At 40.6% G+C, this 12230-nt stretch overlaps 1 protein-coding gene across 16 annotated transcripts in view; it reads right to left on the bottom strand.

Annotated features, from left to right (window-relative positions):
* Nucleotides 1-12230, bottom strand: part of lrrc7 (leucine rich repeat containing 7) — a 126246-nt gene that overhangs the window by 52921 nt on the left and 61095 nt on the right. The window lies entirely within an intron of this gene.

The following is a 12230-nucleotide window of genomic DNA, read 5'->3' as shown; positions in this document are numbered from 1 at the left end:
GATATTACAGATGAAATTCACAACTTTATCCTAAATTACTATGATTGATCGGCATGGAACAACTAAAGTTGAAAACCACAACTGAACAAGTGTATGAGGTACAGTGTTCTTTTTTTTGTATGCTTCATTTTTATACATGTGGAGACAGAACTGATGTGACTTGCCAAAAAGCTCCAGTTTTCATCTCACATGGCACAATCCAGTCACATTAATTTCATGTTATATCAGTGGCCATTGTGTTTTGTTGTGTTTGTTTTTCAACAGAAGGGTATCAACAATTTTAACTGTGTCGTGCAAGAAAATAAGACCGTATCTATTGATTAACAAGGAGGAAGCTTGGTTATTTTTTGGGGCTGCTTTGCTCCTTTTGGCAAAAGGTGTCTTGAAGATGCAGGGCTCAATGAAATCTCAAGAGTATTAAGGCATTCTGGAGTGAAGTGTGCTGCCCAGTGTCAGAAGGCTTGGTTTTAGCTGCAAGACAATAATCTAAAATACAGCTCAAAATAACCAACAAAGGACTACCCTGAAGAACCCTGATCTAAATCCTATTGAACATCTGTGGAAGGAGGTATAACACAAAGTCTGTAGAAGAGAAACTTTGAAACCTGAAACAGTGAGAGCTTTGCTCACAAGGAGTTGGCAAAAATGTTGACAGGCGCACAAGTCTCACTGACAGTTGCAGAAATGGTTTGATTGCAGTGACTACCTCTGAATGTTGTGCAACAATACCAAGTACCATAAATTAAGGTCAGTTTCCTTAATTTATTTTTAAATAATAATTTGATTGGACCACAAAAATAAAGCAATTCTAAATTAATCACATTTGATATTTTTCATTTTTTATAATTATGTTGGTCAGTTTAATGTTATTTCAGCTATGTTATTGTGCATTTTTTTCTTAAACAAAAAAATACTAGAGCTGACGTGATTTTTTTACGCGACGATATATATTGTGCTCTGAAACAAAAACAAGAAAGCATAAAACTTGCTCTTTTTTCATATCTAATTTATTGTTTTTACAATTTATAATAGCTTCACTAGAAAAGAAACTATGCTCAATAGAGCACAGAACTATACTTAGTAATTTGTGTGAGGTCTACCTGTATTAAAATGTACACTAGTATTGAGCAGGTTAATAGTTCTGCTAGACTTCAAGTTGAAATAATGTATTTTCTTGCCTAGTTATACCGTAGTATGTACTTTAGTATAGCCATTAGCACATTCCTAACAATATGCCTTTGTTTTTCACGAATCTGTTATTTTATACATTTTAACATGCATTCTATGCAGGTATTTGAGTGCATGTGCAGTGCAGTGAATTAGTTAATTACCGTAACATTGGTGCCATTTTCCGTTAGCAGGTCTATAGCTTTTTCATGAATGTATGTTAGCATTAAGGTAGCGGGCGTGCATTGTTTAATTCTTTGTTTTACAGTTAACTACAACTGGGAATGACAAACAGCTTGAAGCAAGCATGTTTGTCTCTCATTTGGAGAAGGGTTCACTATCTTCCAAACTGCACAAAATCAATACTATGAAGACTGATTTTTAAAGCAAGGTACCCCAGTGACTATTGTGCACATGTACATCATCATACTCAAACGATATATATGGTGCAGCTCTAAAGGATACCAACAATTTTGTCAAAATGTGTAAATTGTTCTGAAATTAGAACAAAAATAAAAGTCAGACCGTGTCTGATAATTAATTGTGTTACAGGTTAACACACAATTAAAAAAACAGGTTAACAAGGCAGTCCTGAAACAGAATTCATCTAAAAAATGTTGCACAATTTGAGCGGTTACTATTAATACACATCATCGGTGCAACCCAGTTCTTCTGTTGTAGAATCACGCCTCCATCATATCCAAATTTAATGGCCTGTAGCAAGTCTCTTGTCTGCTTTCTACACTTGCATTTATTTGAAACTCCATCACAAAGGCCGCACAAACATGCCTTTCTTTTGCAACACTGAACTTCTCCACAACATACACTCCTACATGGTTAATGCATGTAACAACATGCATTTCATAACTTGATTTAATAAGGAGCTGAATAGCAATTTAATTTAAATGTATTGTTTGTGAATTTTAGAGGAAAAACGGCAATCGTAGGCTACTCATGTACGGTATTTATTGTTATTAAATTAAAGTGCTAGACCAGACTTTTTTCATAGCAATATGAAAGAACTATGACCACTGCGATTCTCTTTCTTGTTTAATGTGGAGACAATAAAACTGGCCCTGATGAGGATTGAAGAGAAGAGATGAGTTCATCGTATTGCAAATAAAAAGAGATGTCAGAGAGGAGCCGAATAGAACAGGGAATAAAGTGTGACACCAGCATTCAAAGACTTGCAGTTTTATCTTTTTATTTCACACACTTATCCCCAACTACAAATGAGTTGGAGTGATAGACATATGAACTTGAGCAGTGTGAGGATGGTCATTTGTCACAAGTCTGGCGAAATCAGATAAAAAGACTACAGAAACAGCAGCACCGTTTATCTTAAAGAGCTCGACCAATAATAATCAATAGATCCTTTTCCGCAGTCATGCTCAAAGCACACATAATTAGGTGCACAGGAATTTGCAGTTTGTCCACAAACGTCTGGGGAAAAAACTGTCGATTGTCTTTAGTAGTTCTCACACCTTGGATGTCAGTGCCTGCTTTCACTGTTTTAGGTTTTATTTGTGTATAATACTGTATATACTGTACATACAATGAATATTACGTAATGAAAAAAATGGGGGCTTAACAAAACATTGTTGTCTTGCAAAAGCAACATAACCTTTGCAAACATGTGTTGGCAAGTATTTTTCATTGGGGATGATGCCTTGTGAAGACATGTTTTTGTTTGTTTGTTTTACTCCTTTAAGATGTGATGAAAATGTGATGTCATCCACAAGGTTACTCAAGTACTTCCCTCCTTACTTGCGATAATGATGAAAAAATTCCCTATTAAATGTAATGAAATTTAAATCTGTCGATCTTTTTAATTAGCTACTGATCCTGAAGCTGTTTGATTACTGAATAAACCTGTTGCATTGATGCAATAGCTTCTCTATGCAAATGCAGTGTTTAAAAATAAGGCAAGGGGGCAGAGCAGCCCATTAGACTTCTGCCACTATGACAGTGTCAGGGACAATGACAAATATTGAGTGTGAATGGGAGAAACAACATTGAGGAAGACTAGGAATAGTCACCTTCACAGCACGGAAGCATCCAAAAAGTACATTTAGGCCAGGTAAAACCCAAAGCGAAGCCCAATTGGAAGGAATTATCAACCAAGGTGCAATATAATTTTCATTTTATATCATATGATGAGGCGGCACGGTGGACGACTGGTTAGCACATCTGCCTCGCACTTCTGAGGACCGGGGTTCAAATCCGGCCCCCCGCCTGTGTGGAGTTTGCACGTTCTCCCCGTGCCTGCATGGGTTTTCTCCGGCCACTCCGGTTTCCTCCCACATCCCAAAAACATGCGTGGTAGGTTGATTGAAGACTCTAAATTGCCCGTAGGTGTGAATGTGAGTGCGAATGGTTGTTGTTTATATGTGCCCTGCGATTGGCTGGCGACCAGTTCAGGGTGTACCCCGCCTCTCGCCCGAAGATAGCTGGGATAGTCTCCAGCACGCCCGCGACCCTTGTGAGGATAAGCGGTACAGAAAATGGATGGATGGATCATATGATGACGATGAAACATGTCGACTGACAACTAAATAGCCACTCTTCAACGTTGTATTTAAATGTTACCAGCACAAGTTAAACAAAATGCTCTCATATTTGAATATGCAGTGAACTGAATGATGATTCCCGCCCTTCACAACAATGTAAAAAGTCTGAAGAGAGTGAGTACAAGTTAGCACCAAAAGGGGTACTGGGAAGAGAGTGTGGTTGGTTGTGTTGCCTCTTGCTGCTCCTATGGCAACAGGATGACTGAGCAGACTGACGCTGCAGAAGCAGCATTACAAGTGGATGTGCAAACACATCTTGTTCATTTCAAAGCAAAGACTAAAACACAAATGGGCTGAGACGCTTAGCAAGTACGGATAGCGCACGCATGCAAACACGAACCCGCCCGCGCACGCTACACACGCAGAGCCAACGAAGTCAAATACCCACACAAGCAAACCAACCTCACGTCGTCACTCCTCGGAATTTCACCTCAAGTAGTCGCTTGCAGCTGTTCTGTAGTTGAATGTGTGTTATCTCTAGCAGCGCGAGAGGGTGAAACCCTCATGGTCCCATGACAGCCATCACTTCACGTGCAGCCTTGCTATCTCCATAGTAACCGCTGCCATAGTGACAGTCTCCCAGGAGCTGGGTGTATTTTTACTCATCCTCTCTGTCATAAAACAGAACATGCTGCTCTCAGTGGGTGATTGCTCCACATTTGATGATGCTTTACATAAACAGAAATATATTAGACACCTTTAAAATACACCTGCAGGACAAAATTCTTCTCTTCATGTCTTTTTGCAACACAAACCACTTCTGCTCTTACACACCAATAGAAGTCACAACGTTCCACTACGCTTGTACAAACATACAGTTAAGTCCATTAGTTATTTTGTTTTTATACAACACAATATTGGATTTGAAATACTAAAACTATAAAGATGTGATTTCAGCTTTGACTTCCACAAACATGGAATTTACCCTTTACGAATTACAGTCCGGCACGGTGAACGACTGGTTAGCACATCTGCCTCACACTTCTGGGGACCGAGGTTCAAATCCGGCCCGGCCTGTGTGGAGTATGCATGTTCTCCCCGTGCCTGCGTGGGTTTTCTCCGGGCACTCCGGTTTCCTACCACATCCCAAAAACATGCGTGGTAGGTTGATTGAAGATTCTAAATTGCCCGTAGGTGTGAATGTGAGTGCGAATGGTTGTTTGTATGTATGTGCCCTGCGATTGGCTGGCGACCGGTTCAATGTGTACCCCGCCTCCCGCCCGAAGATAGCTGGGATAGGCTCCAGCAGACCGTGACCCTAGTGAGGATAAGTGGTCAGGAAATTGATGAAAATGAAATGAATCCTTTGCACAAAAACTGTCAAATTTGTTCTGGGTTCCAGCTTCTCAGGTGTGATTATACATTGATGTATCTTGTTCTATAAATAAAACTGACCATTCTATCTTGTGCCTACGTGTACAGCCGCAATGGTTTTATGGCACGTGACATTTTACAGTCAGAATTAATGTTTTATAAGCAGGGGTCAGAACCCCTATACAATCAATGTCAGAGAGCAAACATGATTTGTTATGAAGCTATTATTTTATAGCGATCGCATCGCATTAAATTTCAATCATCAGGACAATGAAAACAAGCTTTCAGCCAACCAATGTGAGGATGTGAAGCGGAGTATACAGTATTTGTGACCCTAAATCAACACCACATTCAAATAACAAAGGGATCAGACATCCAAATTAGAAAACCAAAGCCTATCCCAGCTGATTTCGGGTGAAAGGGGGACTACACACAGAACAGGTCGCCACTCAATCACAGGGCACAAATAGTGACAGATCACCATCCAAACTCACAGTCACCGAGGCGGAACTGAACTGAACCATACTGCCTGCACTGAAATCAGACGAGTATACGACGACATCATCAGTGACTAAAATGGCACAACATCAAAAAAATAAAACATCTGTGGAGTACCGTATTTTATTACCATTAGAGCTTGTCAGAGCATATATAGTGTTGACAGTAACTGCCATGACAATCAAGACAATGACCCAATTCAACACAGGTGTTCAGCGCAGTTTAGCTCCAGCAACCACAATGTCTCACAAGCAGACATGAACCATCTGTAACAATCTTATATGGTAAGAGGAGCTACTACAGTATGTCACCATGCCACAAACAACAATCGAGGGTCAGCGACAGCGTCACGTGTAATGGTTGCAGTCTCATTTTATTGACGTTAAAAGCAAAGCAGTCAACAGTTTTGCAAACATATCCAGATTGAAATATTTGTTCTTTTCATTTTTTTTTATCTAAAGATTTGAGTCAGCCAACTGTCCCTCTGTTTCCATGTGGCTCACGGTAAAATTACTTTATTTGAGCCTCTCCTTCTGTCGTCTCTCTCTCTCTCGCTTTCGTTTCCAAGCCAGTCATGTATTTTTTTTTTCCTGTCTCGTTTTTTTCTAGGGTTGTGCTCAGTGGCCCAGTTCTGCCTGAGACGCACCAACCCATCACTATTTCCTGTCTTCTACACTGACGGTCTCTCCCTCCCCCCATCTCAACTTATTTTCTGTTTTACTCCACTACAAACACTTAAGAAACCATTTCACATGAACACTATCAGGTTAAAAACATCCAATTTAGGTATACAGTCATGTGCTAACATTAAAGCAGAGACCAAACTTGACTTCAAAAATATACTAGAAAACAATTTATTGTAATGGTAAATGCCTTCCACTTAGTTTTTTTTTTAGATGTACTGGTGATGTCATTTCATTTACACATGATTTACTGGTGGCAAATGTTGCAATGCAAGTTTACTTTGGTAAATGGCATATTCCCATTCAATGCCCCATTTAACTTGTGATTGACCATCTATCAATCCAGAGTTTAGTCCGCCAATCACCCAAAGTCCAGCAACAAACTCTGGATGGATGGATGGATGGATGGATGGAAGGGAGGGATCTCTTTAGTTAGGCACATTTACCTATTGATTTTTTAATAGCATAATTTGTTGTCAATCATGTGGCCTGAGGTCCATAACAATGTGGTTGTGCTGTTACTACATCTTAGACAAATGAAAGCATTAAGAGATTTTACCACATTAACAGTGACCAAATGCTGCTGCCATTGTTGTGTGACATCAGACTACTGTACTGCAGCTCAGTGAAGTCAGGATACATCGATTTTCCCTGACTTAATGTGCTGGAACTCTTACTTTGAGTGCCTTGCCATCACATTTTTTCATCCTTTTCTTGAATGCTCCAGAGGAATAGGTGGTGGAGCAGATCTAAATAAGAAATGGAAAACCTAAATAAGGATGGACTAAAGTTTGGTGCAAGTCCATATACAGTAGTTACAGCAAAACAATATTTTTTTCCCTTGTTAAGACAGACCTACAAAAACAGTTGAAAATGCTATAAAATACAAAGGTGCATAGGACTCCTACTAAAAGTGTACGTATGCACAAAAGTGAAAAAAAGGACACGGCATACGTCATGGCTTCTATTCGCCACCTCTTGGATCGCTGCGTTTCCTTGTCTCCAAAAGGTGCGTACACGACGGATGGGTTAGAGTTTCTGCACATGTGCGCATGTGTGTGGGGAGGTAACATAACTTTGTGCAGGAACCTGCATACGAATCTTTCAGGCCCCATTTTGTGCATACGTAGCATTGATAAGTGAGGTCTGTGAGCTTTTTCCCGTCAAGTTTTTTTTTTTTTTTTTTGGTCACGTACTTTGCACAGGAACTTGCAAATGTATCTTTAAGGCCTGATTTTGTGCGTACGTGATGTGGATAAGTGAGGCCCCAGGGCCTGTAGTTGGTGATAGGACCCTGCAAGTAAAGGTGGCAGTGCGATAGAAAATCCTGGAGCAAAGACAGCCACCTCATCTGACCTGTCGCACTGATGTCACAGGTCATGAAGGAAATGGTTCTGGTAGTTTTTGCAAATCTTTTTTCTGACAGAATAAGTTCAGGAAACAATCTTGTCTTTATGTTGTTTTTTTTTTTTTTAAACAAAAAGCTTCTTTTTCTAAAGATGGACAAATATTTTCATTTTATAGTAATAATGTGGGAAAATGTGTCTGATTAGGCCTGCTACTAGGGGGATTATGACATGCTACAGTTTGAGGCACGAGCGAAGCCGGTGGATTGTTTTATTTTTGTTCTTAGCGGCACAAGTCACATCACACATTGGATTATTGTTATCTTTGACACATAACTGCGTGCCACAAAATCTGAATTTATAGATTCACTGAGAGCCACTTTGACAGGCTGCAAACACAGCACCAATATTAGCATTATCATAGTGATACACATGATGATTGTTCTACAAACAATTAATGTCTACAATTATGAACTCTTTATGGAAGATTTATCTATTTGGGTTGACATACAGTATGAAGTGATATAATCTAAATAATAAATAATAAACAAAACAAAAATTAAACCTTTGTTTATTTAAAAATTTCAATCATCAATTAATGCATTTTATTTCTCCTCAGACCAAATATCGACTAGCGAGATAGTTTTTCTCGACTGTCCTACATTTCAGGTCGTTCAATATTCCGATCTGCATTAGTCATGGTTGTTATCTTTGTTTTCTCTCGTATTTTGTTGTCATGACAACAAAAAAAGAACCAAAAAAAAATAGCGCTTAGAGATACAGATATAAAGCTAATTCTGTCAAAATAAATTATAGAAGCCTTGATTAAAAGCCAGCCATGGGCTCGTTCCCGCGCACCACCGTCCTTACCGGTTGAGAGCAGAGCGCACAAGCCCAGTATCCTAAAAGCCCGAGTTGCCCACCTATTGGCTACTTCACTCTTAAGGCCTTTTCACAATGCACTTTGCAAGGTGTCTGACGCCCTCGACTCCCATTGTGTGCTGAGGGGCCATCAGCGCGTTTTGACGTGACGCCGAGTGGGGGGCGGGCACTGATACACGGGGTAGGGCCGATAACTGCCAGTCAGGGACCTGTCAGTCATAGTAACGGGGGTAGGAGGGGGGGGGGGGGGGGGGGGGGGGGGGGGGGGGGGGTAGGTGGGTTTTACTAAATTGCATTGGGGTGCTCCTGAGGCCGGGCCACCCCGAGCTGGATGACTGCTTGGTGTTGGCAATTACATGACACTTCTGTCAGTCTTTGTGCATTTAAAACGGTGTCAATTCACTTGCATGTATCCGCAAGCACACACCCGTAGGACTCTTTCACTGGGTGTGGGGTCACGCACTTACTGCGACAAATAACTAATGAATATGCAAAGCGCTTGTGTATCCCCTCACTTATACGCTCGTCCTCTAGACTTACAATTTACATAATTAATGCCACCACACTTGAGAGCCTTGTCCTGCATGCATCTTCTTCTGTCCTTGTCCTGTTCTATCTTGTCCTGTCCTTCCCTCACAGGGTGTAGCACTACAGCCCCATGCAACACTCATATTTAATGTTTCATTGTTGTACATAATGTAATGATTTACTTCGCTCATCCTGTTTACAATTAGTGCTTTGTCTTTTGTCTTTGTTTCTCTCTCTCCCTTCTAGAAACTTTGTTCTGTTCGACTGATCAAGTCCGATTCTCAATAAACCTCAATTATAATACCACAGCACAAGCTTAAAAACTCCACTGTGACACAGTGGACACAGTGACACAGTGACACAGTAAAAGATTTTCCATTCTGCTTGACCTAACACCCGAACAGTACAAAAAAAAAAAAAAACAACACAGACAGAAAGACGAATTGAGAACAAAAAGTGCTTTCAATTTTCTGAGTTCCCATATTCATGTTGTATCAACCAACATAGTAATCTGGCTATCAGGAAACTTTATTAGGAAATGACAATGACAAAAATGACTCCTCAGACGATTTGTAGGAGTCGTGGGAGTTCATCACTTTTAATGGCCACATAAGTTCAGCTAACAGAACATGTTGTCAATACGTTAGACATTTCAAGTTTGTCTGCTTTGCCGTTGAAATTGCACCTGCCGCAAGAATGGCCATCTGTGTCACTGCAGAGGAAATTGCCTGTTGCAATAAGTGCTTCTGAATAAGTGCTTCTCAATAACCTGCTTCTTCAGCTGCCGTGTTTTTCTTCCCCTTCTTGTGCCTTACCAGTGCCGCTTCTCCCATGCTGGTTACGTTGAAGGACTTGCCTGTGATGTGTGAATATTCTCATTCATCCAGTTCATTTCATGCTCAGGGATTTGAATCCATTGCAACTGGACTGTTCTGTTTTTTTTTTTAAGACGTTGTGGGACCCCCTCGCAAATGAGATGTTGAATCTCATGGGGTTTATCCCATGTAAATAAAGAATTTTCATGATTTCGTCTCACATCCGAGCAGGCTTCATCAGTTCACGCTTAGTACGGACTAGACTGAGTAAGTCGAAGTCTGCATTTTGCGCATTCGTGGTAAGGGTCTTTCAGTAGTAAAGTTTAAACTTCTGCTTAAAAACTTTTCATTGTTATGATTACATTTTCCTGGCATTTTGTTCACAAATATAATAGTTCAGATTCCACATTGAGTGGAGAATGGTTCAGCGCACCAGTGAATGCTCCCCTTATTTGCTTTATGCTAACTGTGTGAACTGTTGCATTAACTTTATAGCATGACATTGCACTTCACTCAATTTAAACACAATATTGCCATGACTTTTCCAAAACTTTGCAGAGAATGTTTTTTTTTTTTTTTTTTTTTTCAAGGAACCTGAAAATGCATTTTCAATTTTCAAAACATTTTCAGGTTTTTCATGACTGGAACCCTGTCATATAGTTCAATGTGTGCAGAAAGATGTTGGGAGCTTCTACTAGTCTGTGGTTAGAGGCTGACAGCAGTGACTGCAGTGGGATGCTTTTTATAGAGTCTAAACACCAGTAAGAATTCTGCGAGTTGATATCTTAATAAATACAACTTGTGTTATTATTAGTGGTCCCAGCACAAATAATTAAAGCCTATAGCGTGTGGAACTTATTCGTGAATGAACATCATATCACATGCATGTTAGTCAATTGGTGTATGGAGTTGCTGATCCGGCACATTGAGGAAGGGTGGGCCGGCCCCTTCGACCCGCAAGGGGGGCCAAGCCAGTGAGCCCATCCCACGGGGGACCCAGCCAGGGGGACACTACTCACTCTCCATTTTCAGGCTTCAATTCTTATCATTTAAATAATCAGCCAAACGACACCGTTTGTGCCTGTGTACAGTTACAGTAAAACAGTCTTTCATTCATCATCATCTGATTTGAAGTCAAGTTGAACATATACTGCTTTCTCTTTATGAGATTAAAAAGTGTCCTTAAGCAATGAGGAAATAACCGTCTTGAATTATGAGGTCACTTTGCCATGCTGGTGTCCCAGCAGCTTGTTCAGTACTCAGAGCCAGATGGAGATGAGACACACGCACACGCACGCACACACATAGACAACTACTACTACTACAGCATCTAGTCTTACAGCTTCTTACTGTTGACCTAGAAGTGTTGAACTATTCATAGACCATGCTTGGAACAGGATGACACATAAAATTTTGGCTTAATTTAGATCATCATTTTAAAGTCCCTGTCTTTGAGGAATGATATGAAGTGCACCAGTAGGTCAAAAATCTGGTCTGAATGACAGTTGTGGGAATTGCCAAACCTAAAAAAAAAAAAAGTAATCATTTGTTAAATACAATGTTCTTGAAGTTGAGAATTTGAAGACTGACTTCTTTACCATCCATCCATCCATCCATTTTCTGAGCCGCTTCTCCTCACTAGGGCCGCGGGCTGCTGGAGACTATCCCAGCTATCTTCATGCGGGAGGCGGGGTGCACCCTGAACCGTTCGCCGGCCAATCACAGGGCACATAGAAACAAACAACCATTCGCACTCACATTCACATCTAAGGCCAATTTAGAGTCTTCAATCAACCTACCACGCATGTTTTGGGGATGTGGGATGAAAACGGAGTGCCCGGAGAAAACCCGCAAAGGCACGGGGAGAACGTGCAAACTCCAGACAGGCGGGGCCGGGATTTGAAGCCCGGTCCCCAGAACTGTGATGCAGATGTGCTAACCACTTCTTTACAATTGTACAAAATTGTGTCAAATCTCTCTTGGGTTTAGGGAGGTCGGTTTTCCGCATGAAAGCAACTCTGTATTAAGTGCTTTAGTCTGAACAACACGCTAAACAACAATAATGGATGGAGAGACACACTTACGACAAGCCAGACTAAGGAGAAACAGTGGAATCTTGATTTACGAATGCCTCAATGTTTGAACTATTCAGTTTACAAACCAAACAAAAATATTGCTCAATGTTCAAACCTTGTTGCACTGCTCGAACGTTTCATTCATCCCTTTTGTGCCCTGCAGCGCAGCCATTTTGTGCCAGGCAGTGCAGCCATTTTCTCGCTCAGCTGCTCATGTGTGTCGCGGTCAGTCGCTCCTTTGCTTCATGCTTCATTGTGCGCCTTTTCTGTTTTTTCCATTTTAATCTATTTGAATTATTATCCATTTTGCGAGCTCAATATGGGTACAAGTAAAGCAATGGACAAGTGTTGT

Source organism: Phyllopteryx taeniolatus, chromosome 7, assembly GCF_024500385.1.
Source record: "Phyllopteryx taeniolatus isolate TA_2022b chromosome 7, UOR_Ptae_1.2, whole genome shotgun sequence".
Lineage (NCBI taxonomy): Eukaryota > Metazoa > Chordata > Actinopteri > Syngnathiformes > Syngnathidae > Phyllopteryx > Phyllopteryx taeniolatus.
The sequence above is the reverse complement of the archived record's forward strand: the minus strand, read 5'-3'. Positions and strand labels throughout refer to the sequence as shown.